The following is a 12,431-nucleotide window of genomic DNA, read 5'->3' as shown; positions in this document are numbered from 1 at the left end:
GCCTGTGTACTTCTAGAATTTTAACTGTGAGTAATTACCCATACCTCCCCACAAAAGACTATGCATTAGGTCATATAAAATATTTTTGGTAATCTAGTTATTTCACATAACAATGTATAATGAACATCTTCTTCTGACACTAAAATATCTATGTCAGCATTTAAATATGCAGAAGTATTTTTTATTCTTCAAGTCCTTGGTACCAAATATCTACTACTCACTCAGTTTCCCCGTCATAGCTTACTGAGAAAGGATTGTAGCAAATCATACCTTTCAGTAGGTACAGAACATAGAGAAACATTTTTTAATTGCATAATTATACTAAGATAGAAGTTACAAATCTTGGACATTGATAGACATTTACTCATATTAACTTGTCCTGTGTACTTATATAAGCAAAACAAGATAATACCTATCAACACATTTCAGGCAAATTTCTACTTTATCAATAAATCCAAAATGTGATCACCATTAGTACCACTGCTTTAAACCATGCAAAGGGATGATTGTAAACTTATGATATTTAGATACTACTTTAGCCAAAGATGTTATATTTGGTTTTATATTTTGAATAGTGGTCTGTTCTATCACATGCTGATCTGTCGTCAGTCCATAGAAAACCTTTGTGAAATCTAGGAAAAGATGTCCTTTCTGGATGGATAAAGTCCTGCAAAGTGCCTGACTTGACAAGGTGACACTCCTTCCTCCATATGGAGCAGGTATATCCCCATGCCAGCCCAAGTTTAGTAAGTGGACCTCAGGCTGAATTTCTGCTCCTATTCTCCTGTCAAAACTGTATGTGGTGCCCTGAAAGTTGGAAATACTAATGAGAGATTCAAAATAAAATTAGTATTCCCTACTATATTGTCTTGACAAATTCAAAAATATGACTCTGCTAAGAAACATTATTTCAGTATTTCATATGCAGACATTTAAGTTGATTCTCAAACAAACATATCATTAATTTTTTTCGGTCTGTCTCTGCACTTTGAAGAGATAATCTCCAGGGTACAAGCTGTCACAGGGCTGAGTCACTAATGTATTTTGACTTTACGCTAGGAGAAACCACTTCACATCTGGTATTAAAGAGTGTTCGTTTCTTGCTTCTTGTGACAGTTCTTGGCAAAGTTTGTTAAATCATAATGTTTATTTAAACATGTTTTAAAAGATATGCCCAAATTTGCTTTTATGTCCTTGTAGTTTAATCATAACATTATGTGCCACTGAAGACCAGAAGATACATGATTTACACAAATTATCCAATATAAATTGTTGGTTGGATGCGATGGCTCACACCTGTAATCCCAGCAATTTGTGGGGCCAAGACAAGAGGATTACTTGAGGCCAGGAGTTTGAGACCAGCCTGGGCAAGATAGCAAGACCCTATCTCTACAAAAACAAAAACAAAAAAGAAACTGAGCCACATGCAGTGGTGCATGCCTGTGGTCCCAAATACTCAGGAGGTTGAGGTGGGAAGATTGTTTGATCCCAAGAGGTCAAGGCTGCAGTGAGCTGTGATCCTGTCACTGCAATCCAACCTGGGTAACATAGACACTGTTTCAAAAATACATAAATATATACAGACATTATTGCCACTTGAATCTAAATCCTTCAATATATGATGTACAATGAGGCTTATATTTGTGGAACTCTCAATAAAATCATACCTAAAAATGATAGGAAATTTCTGCTCATGAATAATTTTAATTCAGGCCAATGTTCACCTGCATGAAAGCAGAGCTCTCCCTTCTACGCTTTTGTAAAATTGTGATCATCCGTGTATGTATAAGGTTATCCAGTTACCATAAACTTAGTAGCTTATAACAACAGAAATTTATTATTTTACATTTATGGAAATCAAAAGTCTGAATGGGTATCATTAGGCTAAAATAAAGGTGTTGTTAGGTCTGTGTTTCTTTCTGCATTCTTTTGCTAAGTCCTCACATTGATTGCCCCATCTCTGTGGGAGAGTTTAGATTGTGGCACAGTTTTGAGGAGGGCAGGATTGCACTTCTACTTCCCTGCTTACATTATGATCCTGTCGAGGGAACAAAGGATCAGAGATTGAAATGTAAGCTCTATTAGTGAGAAAGGCCAGGCTGGAAGAATGTGACAAAGATGAACTCCTTAATACTTGAGTAGATTTTGGCAGTTTCCCACCCAGCCCCAAGTGGTGCTGGAAACTGCACATGGAAATCTGCCCTTACAGTACTCTTAACCTGGAGGCATGGATTAGAACACTTAATCTTACTCTCAGGTCAGGCTGATTCCCAAGAAACATCAGGACTGGAGTCTAGACTATTTGGTAGTTCCCCTCTAGATTTATCAGCAGGTAACTTTGCCCCCATGGAAAGAGGTAAGAGGAGAGCAAGTAAAAACCCCTCCTCATGGAAACCACAGCAGTGAGTTAGAAACATTCTTCTTTCTGCTGTCCAACAGACTAGTCATTTTAATAAACACCTCAGAAATTTATTAGTCACTTATAAGACCTGGTAATATTATATAGCAGTTTAGCTATCTCAAAATAAAAATCCCTCTTCATGGAAACCATAGCATTGAGTTGGAAACATTTCTAAGTATGTTAGGAAATAGATGGAGCATATGCCATTAAATTGAATTGTAGGAAGTAATTATCCAAATAATCTGACCTACCATTTCTTCAAATTTAAATTTCAAACTATTTATTTTGGTACAAGCTGCCTTACATATTTTGGAATAAATAAAATCTTGTTTTAAATTATGCAAAATGCTTAAGGGAAGAATAAAAATAATTATCTGAATATGTATAAATATGTTAATAACATCATTTTTCTTTATACTAAGATCTATAAATTGCTAAGTACGTTTCCAGAGAAACATGTTATCTATGTTTAAGGTGAGTTTTAGAAAGCCTTTTTACTTTAGAATTTACTTTAGAATTATGGGCTCTTCGAGATCAGGGATGCAACTGGGCTAACCATTGTAAAATATATCACCATGCATTCCTTGAGAGCTCTGCAAAAGTTTGCTGAGGTCAAGAAAGACAAGCAGGAAATTATTTCCAGTTGGTTGGAGCCAAACTGCCTAAGTTCAAATCCTGCCACTACAATGTACTAACATTGCATGACTTCAGGCCAGTTACTTAATATTTCTGTGCCTCATTCCCTTCAAGATGTAAAAGGATTATAATAACAGAACCTTCCATAGGGTTGTTGTAAAAGTTAAGTTTAATATGTAAAGCCCATAGAATAGCAGCTGGCAGATTGTCCGTTAGTATAATAAGTATTCATAGTAAAATAAATGGAGACCCAGAGACTTGTCCCATGTCACAGGATTAGAAAAATCCAGGGCTTCAGCCCAGTATTCTGATTAATTCTGGCTCTGTATTTAATATGCTAAAATTCTCTTCACAATATATATTCATGGGATTTAAACATTCCAACTTTAGAGCTAGATGTTCGGGCATGCATGAAGATGTTCCTATATTGAAATTCTTATGATATCCAGCATTTTGGGGTTATTCATTTTTAAAATACAAACACATAATTTGATTTCTGACGCCCAGTAACACCTGAGATCTCAGAATTTCTTTTGATTTTCTAGGATTCTCACAGGATTCCACTGGGATTCTTATCTGTTTTTCAGGTTGCAATGTGGCCTCTCCTCTCCTGCCTTCACTTTATCGCTATTGCTAATTTTTCTTGTACACTGCATCCTGATATTTTCCCTCTGCATGATTTGTTTCAAATTTGGACAAAATCTTCTCTCAATTCTCCAATGAACCATTAATAAAAGATCGTGATGGGATATAATCTTTTCCTAAGTCTCTGAGTGTACTTCGGGAGAATTTTAGAATGGTACAGGTAATAATTTAAAATTGAATATAGGACTGTTTCGTTGGCCCCAGCCTGCTGTCTCCTCACAGAAAACTTATTCCCATCTTTTCTCTCCCTGATGTGCCAGGAAGCTCAAATTCTGGTTTCTTTTGCTTGCCAAACAGGGAGCAAAATTAGGTAACCTCAGAACTACCACTTTTCACCATATATCAGTAAAGAAAATAATTATTAATGTCATAAATTCAATTTGCTATTGAAACCATAAGCATAATCATGATAGACAGACTCTTCCCTCTCAAAAATTAATTTTAAAATTTATATTTTTATAGTATATAGATTTTTGTTGTTATTGACCATTTATCTATATAGTTACAGAATAATATGAAGCAATTTTAATATGAGATAGCCAAACCGTGATAGTGTAGTATGACAAATAGCTTGAAGAAAACTAAGATTTATCAAATGGTGTTTTACAAGGGTGAATTTTTTTCTAATCTGAAAGAAATGTTTATGTACAGAAAAGGCTATGTAGAGATGAGAGTTAAACTACCATTGTTTTTTGACACATTATAAAAATGCCTCAATTTATGTTTAAATTCAACTAAAAATATCATTAGTCTATTTATTTTACTTATAACTTAGTAATTATATCCCTTCATACATTTTAAATTGTACTTTCAAATATAATCAATTTTATTTTTAAATAGTTTAAATAAAATAAGTATAGTAAGTCTCATTAGTTCATTTAAACATTCCAACAATCATTAAAACATTGTCAAGTTGCTGTGATGCCAAATTGCTGCCACAACTCAAGGTCATTGACTTAATTAGACATTTTAAAATTGAAATCTTAAGTCCAATTTTTCAAAATCTCTATAATGATAACGTTTATTAAGCATCGTTGGCCTTTCAATGCCAAATAGATGCAGATTGTTCTAGTGATTAAAACCATATCCCTTACTTTATCACCAAATAATTAAATCAGTGAGTTTATTTGCTTTTATTATCTTTTTACTTAATTACAGATCTTTCCAGGGTTGAAAGACAAGTTCAGGAAATAATTTTTGTCATCTCTAGCAAGTTGAAGATGGTTATATGTCTTCTCACAGAAAACTTATTCCCATCTTTTCTCTCCCTGATGTGCCAGGAAGCTCAACCTCAGAACAGTTTATATTCAGGGTGATTTGACTTGCATTATAGATAAACTGTGCTATCTAATAAGTCAGTGTGAATATGAAACTGTCAGTTAAAGCTATACTTACAAAATATATAAAGTACACTATGGTGTACATATGTATTATCTACCATAAACTGATAGGTTCAAGTGGTACTTTTATTCAATTATTTTCTCTCCATGGGTTGGAGAATTTCCACACCCTTCCTGTCCCCAGTGTGCACACACACACACACACACACACACACCACAGGCATATACACTGTGGCTAACTTGCTTCTCTAATCTCCTTATTATAATTGAATTGTATATTAATAGAATATTATTTGAATCTAGCCAGACAAAAATTCATGTAGATATTTTTATGCAATCTGAACGGTTCTGCCTATTTCAGGCCTTTTTCTGGCTGTGCAGTTCTCATGGCACTAAAGTCATGTTCATGAAACATTTATGTGCATAACGTGTTGCTTACATTAAATGATTTAAACTTCCTAAGTTCAGCGAGGCATTCTGTTTTCAAAAATTAGGAGAGTGCCTCAGAAAATCTAAATAACTTATACTAGGTCATAAAGCTGGTGAGTGTCAGGCTCAATCAACTGATCTCATACCACAGTCAAGTTGCCATTCACTACAATATGGGGCTTTATTTTTTTAAATAACAATCATTACAATATTTATTGGGACTCTATATACCAGGCATAGATTTCAGGGAAGACCCAAGGGATTCATAGTCTGGTGGGAAGTCTTGTGGGTAAACTGGGAGTTATTATACTACAATATCTATGAGAGCAGAAAGACTGTGGTTAACATGGAAGAGCTGTGCAATTCATGTTACTGTAGGTAATTTTAGAGAACTGTGTAGAGGAAATACACGGCATTAAAATTTAGGAATGTCTGACTCCTAAGACCCACAGTTGGGCCTGTTTGTAGTGTGACTTGGGACAAGTCACTTAACCATTCTGAGCCATAGTTTCCTCATCTGTAAGATGGCAATACTAATATCTGCCTTGCGTTTTTATTCTAAATATGGCTGATACAAAGAACACATTAAATAGTGCTTTCCCATGTGTTGGAAAAATTATTTACAATTTATTTCGATGAAGTTCACTAATAAATTATTTCTTTTTCAATATATATATTCACTTTTATATATAGTTTAATAAAGCAATAGCTATTAATATACACATTAAAAATAATTTCGCCAATACTAGTTTTTTTTACAATGACAGGTTTTCTTACAATGACAGATTTTCTTAAAATGACAGGATTCCTATACATATATTTGGAGAAATTATTGAGCAAGGCAAATCTAAATTACTTAGAAAGTTAAAAAATAAAATATGTAAATTAAGCTTAAGAATATTACTCTCGAATACAGAATACTTAAAACTTTGAAAAATTTAGTGTTTGTTCTATGACCCAGTCACTTTCTCACACCCAATGAACCTATTCTCTCTCTCTCTTCCATAAAAATTTATCTGGTACTTTCATTAGTCCTTTCTTTTTGTGAACTTTTAAAAATTTAGTGTAGCTAGTATTCTAGTTCTCAATCAAATGCATGTTACACATCAAGGTACCATAATGTACTGGTTTTTTTTTTTTTTTTTAAATGTGTTTTGTTTGTCTAAGGCAGGTCTTCAAAAGCATGATAATTTTCATCAAGGATAATTATGATCCTAGATGAAAACCTCGTGGTTTTCTTGGGTCCTCCAAAACCCCCTTTATCAATAGCAGGGCGGTTTTGACGGAAGCACAGAAAATAGCTTCTCTCAGGCCAATTGTCTTTATGCAAATGTGCTTTAGAGGAATCTACAGTTCAATTTTTCCAGCTTAATCTACTCAGTAGTTGTGTGTGTCCTCCAAAAGTTTCTTTTATCAATAGAGCAGCACCATGTGGTACCACACAACAGTGAAATCAAAGTACATAGAGCACCTGCAAGGATGCACGCTCCTAATCCCCACATATTCACACCTGCTTTCCTCTGATGTCTGAAGTAATATTGTAAAGGGAAAAGTGATAATCATAGCAGTAATTTGAACTAGGTTAAGCAATTTTGATGTTTGATGAAGAGATTTGTAATGAGGATTTTATATCACCAGTATAATCAGTGTTTGCTTATGTTAAAATTGTATGTCCTAAATGTTGAATTTATATAGTTCTTAAAAACTCTTAACTTAATATGTTTTACTAGCTCAGTAAGTGCCTCTTATTTATTGGTGGCAGTAAGTTAAATTTTGGCTCATTAGGGGTTGTGTTGTATCACGTTCTGAAGAAGCTAAGTCTCAGCTAATGGAATTTTTTAGTATAATTAAAATGCTGTTTGGCACAGTCATATACATAATTATCCAGTATGTAACTGTATTTTAATGTGATAGCCTTTGTAACAATGAAATAAATATATTTCAATTCTCTTTATTTAACTTATATCAAGTAACCCCCAAAATGGTTATAATATTTCTCTTGAACTTTTAACTATCATTTGTCCAGGTTAATTAATTTTTGCACATTTTTGGTTGAGCAACTGAGATAAAATCAAATGTATTAGTAACTATTAATTTTAATTTTTTTTTCTTTGATATGGAGTCTCACTCTGTTGCCTAGGCTGGAGTGCAATGGTGCAATCTCGGCTCACTGCAACCTCCACCTCCCAGGTTCAAGCGATTCTCCTGCCTCAGCCTCTTGAGTAGCTGGGATTACAGGTGTGTGCCACCACGCCTGGCTAATTTTTGTATTTTTAGTGGAGACAGGGTTTCTTCACCTTATTAGTCAGGCTGGTCTCGAATTCCTGACCTCGTGATCCACCCACCTCAGCCTCCTAAACTGCAGGGATTGCAGGCGTGAGCCACTATGCCCGGCCATAACAATTTATTATGAATGAAAGATTAGACTTTTAGTTAAAGTATACTCTTGAGACTGTAAAGCAATGGAATTCCTCGAGTTGAAGAGATGCATATCTGTGCATCTGCGTATGTTCTAGAGATGTTGAGTTCTTATTGGTAATAGCTTGGTGCCAGTTTATTTATATGGAGAGGGAACCATAGAAAGAGAGAGAATAGGACCATGAAGCAAGGATTCTAGCCAGAAAGCTAGGCATGGGACTTGCTATTAGTTTAGTTATGTGATATTGGTCTAGCCACCTAACTTTCATGAATCTCATTTCATTATCATAAAATGGAAATAACAATTATATTTACCTTTGAAGTTGTAAAAAGATAAATATGTAAAATGGCTCTAAATACTGGGTCAGATATATTTCTAGAAGGATATACTTCTAGGCAGAGGTTAGTGATATTTCTCTAACATCTAACCAAAATGAGGAATGGACTCCCAGTAGGTCATGAAATACAGGTTTAACACTCTTCACAGCTAAGGCAGCAACATTCCAGGCATGTTTGAACACCTGAGCATGGGGTGGGGTTAGTGAAGAGACAAAGTTGCTGATGGAAGCTACATTACAAGAAGACAGTGGGACCCCAGAAGAAGAATCATCATGGTTATGATGTGGCTGATGCAGCAAGAAGGAAGAAACAGTGGTTATGAGAATAATTTAGCCTATAATAAAACTTACTTTTTCCAAGTTGTCTGTGGTTACCTTCCCAGTTTTGAGATTAAAAAGGGCTATTAACAACTATTAACAACTGCATCTTTAAGGCCCAACATTCCTAGTCTGGGTTTTTCTCCATAGAATAGTTGAGTATGAGAAAGGAAAAATGTTTCCTATTAACTTGAAAAGGAATTAAATACCTGAAATATGCAGGCTGGGAGGTTTGAGCAAAACATCAATGACAATTAGAGACAATAGTGGTAAAACAAGCACATTCACCAATGGGCTTTATAAATTAAAGATGGACAAAATAACAGCATGTTGGACCTCAGCAGAGGGTTTTTGGTCTATGGGGCCTACGGAGTAATAAACTGATGAGGAGAATGGCAATGGAGAACTGCCAAGGGAAACAAGGAGAGCAGCTCTTGAGTTCAGAAAACGGTGGAGGTTTAGGATGCATTGGAAAGCATCTCTCTGTAAATCCCCCGTTTGGGACTCCCAGTGACACCTCAGAATGGAACAATAGCAGAGGCCCTCACAGTTGTTTCAGGCAATCATCAATAAAAACAAATTTAAGGTAAACTCAATTAGTTTGCTTAGGATCGAAGCTGATGGGCACTTAGGAGTTTCTGTTTTCATGTTTCTAACATTTTAAGGTTTCAGCGTTAAATAGAACTTGCAAAATATTTGCTATGTTTTAGAAATATCTTCATCATAAATGAATTAAATTTTAATAATTTCACTTATTGTGACCTAAATTTTCAATGCTCCAGAATTTAGATGATCCTGATATTCAAAATCACCATTGTTATGCGCATGCATAGGCAAATCAAAAGGACATTTCTCTTCATTTTATGTAAAATGTTTCTTTTAACTTCATACCAATTCTTTCATAAATTTCCTTAGCCCATGCCAATTCTTCTTCCCATAACCAATGGTGGAACCAAAGGAATAACTTGGAATGTTTCAGCTTCGCTTTCTCAGTGAGGAATAAACTTTCTAGCAGCCAGAAATACTTCTAGCCTCAGGTAATAGAAATCTCAAGCAATGGCTTTAACAAATACGACTTGTTTTTTTCCCCCTGAGACCATAAAACGTCTTGAGGAAGGAAGTTGCTAGTATTGGTTCAGTGATTTGGTGATGTCAGAGGTGGATGCTCTGACATTCTCATGGTAACAAAATAACTGCCAGTATTAACACATTACATCCTCAGTCAAGATTGAAGGAAGAGGTGATGGCAACAGATGCTTAAATCTCTTTACCAGGAAAAGAGAATCTTCCCCCAGATAATTCTAGTAGAGCAATCATTATGTATCATTAGGTGAAACTGTAATACGTGACCACCTTTAGCTTTGAGAGTGTACATAAATATGCAAATTTAACATTTCTGTTTCTTCAGGGAGGTAGGCAAGGGGAAAAGGATTAGGAAAAGATATTTGATTAGCAAGCCAAAGATGTTTGCCCTAGTACCCGCTCCTACTTCAAGACACACTAAAATTGTTTTAAAAGTATGTTTGTTGAATAAACACAGTGTGAACGTGAAACTTTTGGCATCTCTTTTCATTCATCTTGCATATTTTAAGCCCTTCCATATGAATTATTGAACCATAAATGTTCCTATTCCATTTCCTTCGCTGTCAAAATCACTCTATTGCTGTGTGTGAGAGGGAGAGAGATAGAAATAGGGAGAGAGAGAGAGAGAGAAAGAGAGAGAAGTTGATTGACTTTAGACTGTAGCCAAAGTTAAAGATGTAGTCATATTTCTAATGTCCTAATTTACTTCAATTTATCCCATTCTACCTTTAAGTTGTACCAGATATTTCCAGGTTGCTTGCTTGCTTGCTTTTTCTTCTTGATTTTTTTTTTTTTTAAGGATGCCTGAGTGCTCTTTCTCCTCTTTTACCACCTGGAGATTTCCTAATTATCCCTGGAGTCACAGAGTAACTGCAATCTTCTGCATGAAGCATTTCTGATTCCTGATTTTCTCTTGGCAGTGCTGTCTGCCCTCTCCATTGTGCTGTGGAAACAAATTACACATGCCTTCTCAGCATGTGATAATTACTTACGTAACTTATGCCTGCCTTTCAGCCGAAGGTGTCTCTGTGTGTCCCTGAGAATATGGAAAGAAGTAAATTTATTGGTTCAACATGTATAAAATGAATATAATACACATTTTTAAATGTGAAATAGTGAATACAAGTATTTGCTGCCCGGAATAAGGAATAGAATGGAGCAATGCAGCATGTTAGAAGCCCCATTACACCACTACTCCTCTGCACTCTCATACCAGCCATGAAGATGGAACCCTTATCTTGACTTGTGTTAAACTTTCCTTATTTTTTTTTTATTTTTATTTTTTTGAGACAGGGTCTCTCTCTATCACCCAGGCTTGAGTGCAGTTGTGTGATCACGGCTCACTGCAGCCTTAACCTTCCAGGCTCAAGCGATCCTCCCACCTCAGCCCCGTGAGTAGCTGTGGCTACAGATATAAGCCACCATGGCTGGATAATTTTTTAAATTGTTTGTAGAAATGAGATCTCCCTAAGAGACCCAGGCTGGTCTCAAACTCCTAGCCTCAAGCTATCCTCCTGCCTTAGTCTCCCAAAGTGTTGGGATTACAGGTGTAAGCCACTGTGCCCAGCCCAAATTTTACTTTATTTTTGCATTTTTCAGCTACGCATGTGTGCTTATTAATAATGGTAAATATATCATTTCCTATTTCATAAGGTTATTTTGAAGACTAATTGAATTTTATGATACACTGAAAATTAACTTCTACATGGAGAAGCACAAGTGTTATTTATGGTTTTGTTGGTATTGATGCTTTATTACTGTTATTTAACATGTCTGCCAGTATACTTGATAGAGTTTCTCTAGGACATATACATAGGTGTGTAATAGGTTGGACTTTAGAATATGCAAACATATTCAACTGTACCCACTAATACCAAACTGTTTTCCCAAATTGCGTGCTGCAATTTATAGTCTCACAAGGAATACATAGAAAATGCCATGTTCCATTTCTTTATAATGCTTGCCATTATCAGATATTTTATTAGACTGGTATTAGAAAGGGTTTTAAAGGCATTTAGTTGTGTATTTAATTTTGTTTTTCTAGATGGTGATGTTTAAGTGTCTTTTCACATATTTAGGTTGTTTGTTTGGATTTACTATTTTGTCAAAAGCTCCTTTTAAGACTTTGGCCAATTCTTACATTCCCTTGTTTATCTGATTATTATTGATGTATGAATGTTCTTCATATATTTTATATATGAATCTTTTGTCAGTTTAAGGATTGAAAATAATAGTAGTCTTTTCATACTTTTTATGCTAACATTTCATAAATATTAAATTCTTAATTTCAGTTCAGCAGAATTTCTCATTCTTTGTTGTACCTTTTGGGTTTTGTGTAAAAAGTTGTTCAGTAAACTATTCTCCTGTATAGTTTTTCAAAAGTTTTCCTTTACAACTGATTGACTTTTGTGTGTGTCATAAGATGAGAATTCAGTTTCATACTCCCCACTTCATGGAATAGTTCTGAGAATTAAACAAGTTAATATATCAGTATTCTTAGAGGAATTCTTAGCTTAATGTAAGTACTCAATATTTGTTAACTCTTATTATTATTTATTTCTATCTTGCTTTTCTGGGCCTTTTTGTTTTCCAAATTGGTAGAATATTAGACTTTTACCTCCTTTCCCACTTCATCGTATTTTATACCAGCTTTTTAAGGCTGTCTACCATATTCATGTAACTTGTAGCAGCCAAAGTCTACTCTGCACTTGGATCCATGAAACACAACACAAAATTTACATTAGAGGGTTTTTGTTTGGTTGTTTTTGTTGTTGTTTCTTTGTGTTTTTCCCCCTGCCCCCCAAGATGGTGGTTTAGAGGCTT

General features: G+C 35.0%; 1 long non-coding RNA gene across 1 annotated transcript in view; it reads left to right on the top strand.

Annotated features, from left to right (window-relative positions):
- Positions 1-11,981, top strand: part of LOC134760306 (uncharacterized) — a 30,734-nt gene extending 18,753 nt beyond the window's left edge. The window contains exon 2 of the long non-coding RNA XR_010137611.1: positions 3,625-11,981. This is a non-coding gene — a long non-coding RNA (uncharacterized LOC134760306). The remainder of the gene's footprint in view (positions 1-3,624) is intronic.
- The last annotated feature ends 450 nt before the right edge of the window (positions 11,982-12,431 follow it).

Source organism: Pongo abelii, chromosome 17 (genome assembly GCF_028885655.2).
Source record: "Pongo abelii isolate AG06213 chromosome 17, NHGRI_mPonAbe1-v2.0_pri, whole genome shotgun sequence".
Taxonomy (NCBI): Eukaryota; Metazoa; Chordata; class Mammalia; order Primates; family Hominidae; genus Pongo; species Pongo abelii.
Note: the sequence above shows the minus strand (reverse complement) of the source record. Positions and strands in the feature narration are given on the sequence as shown.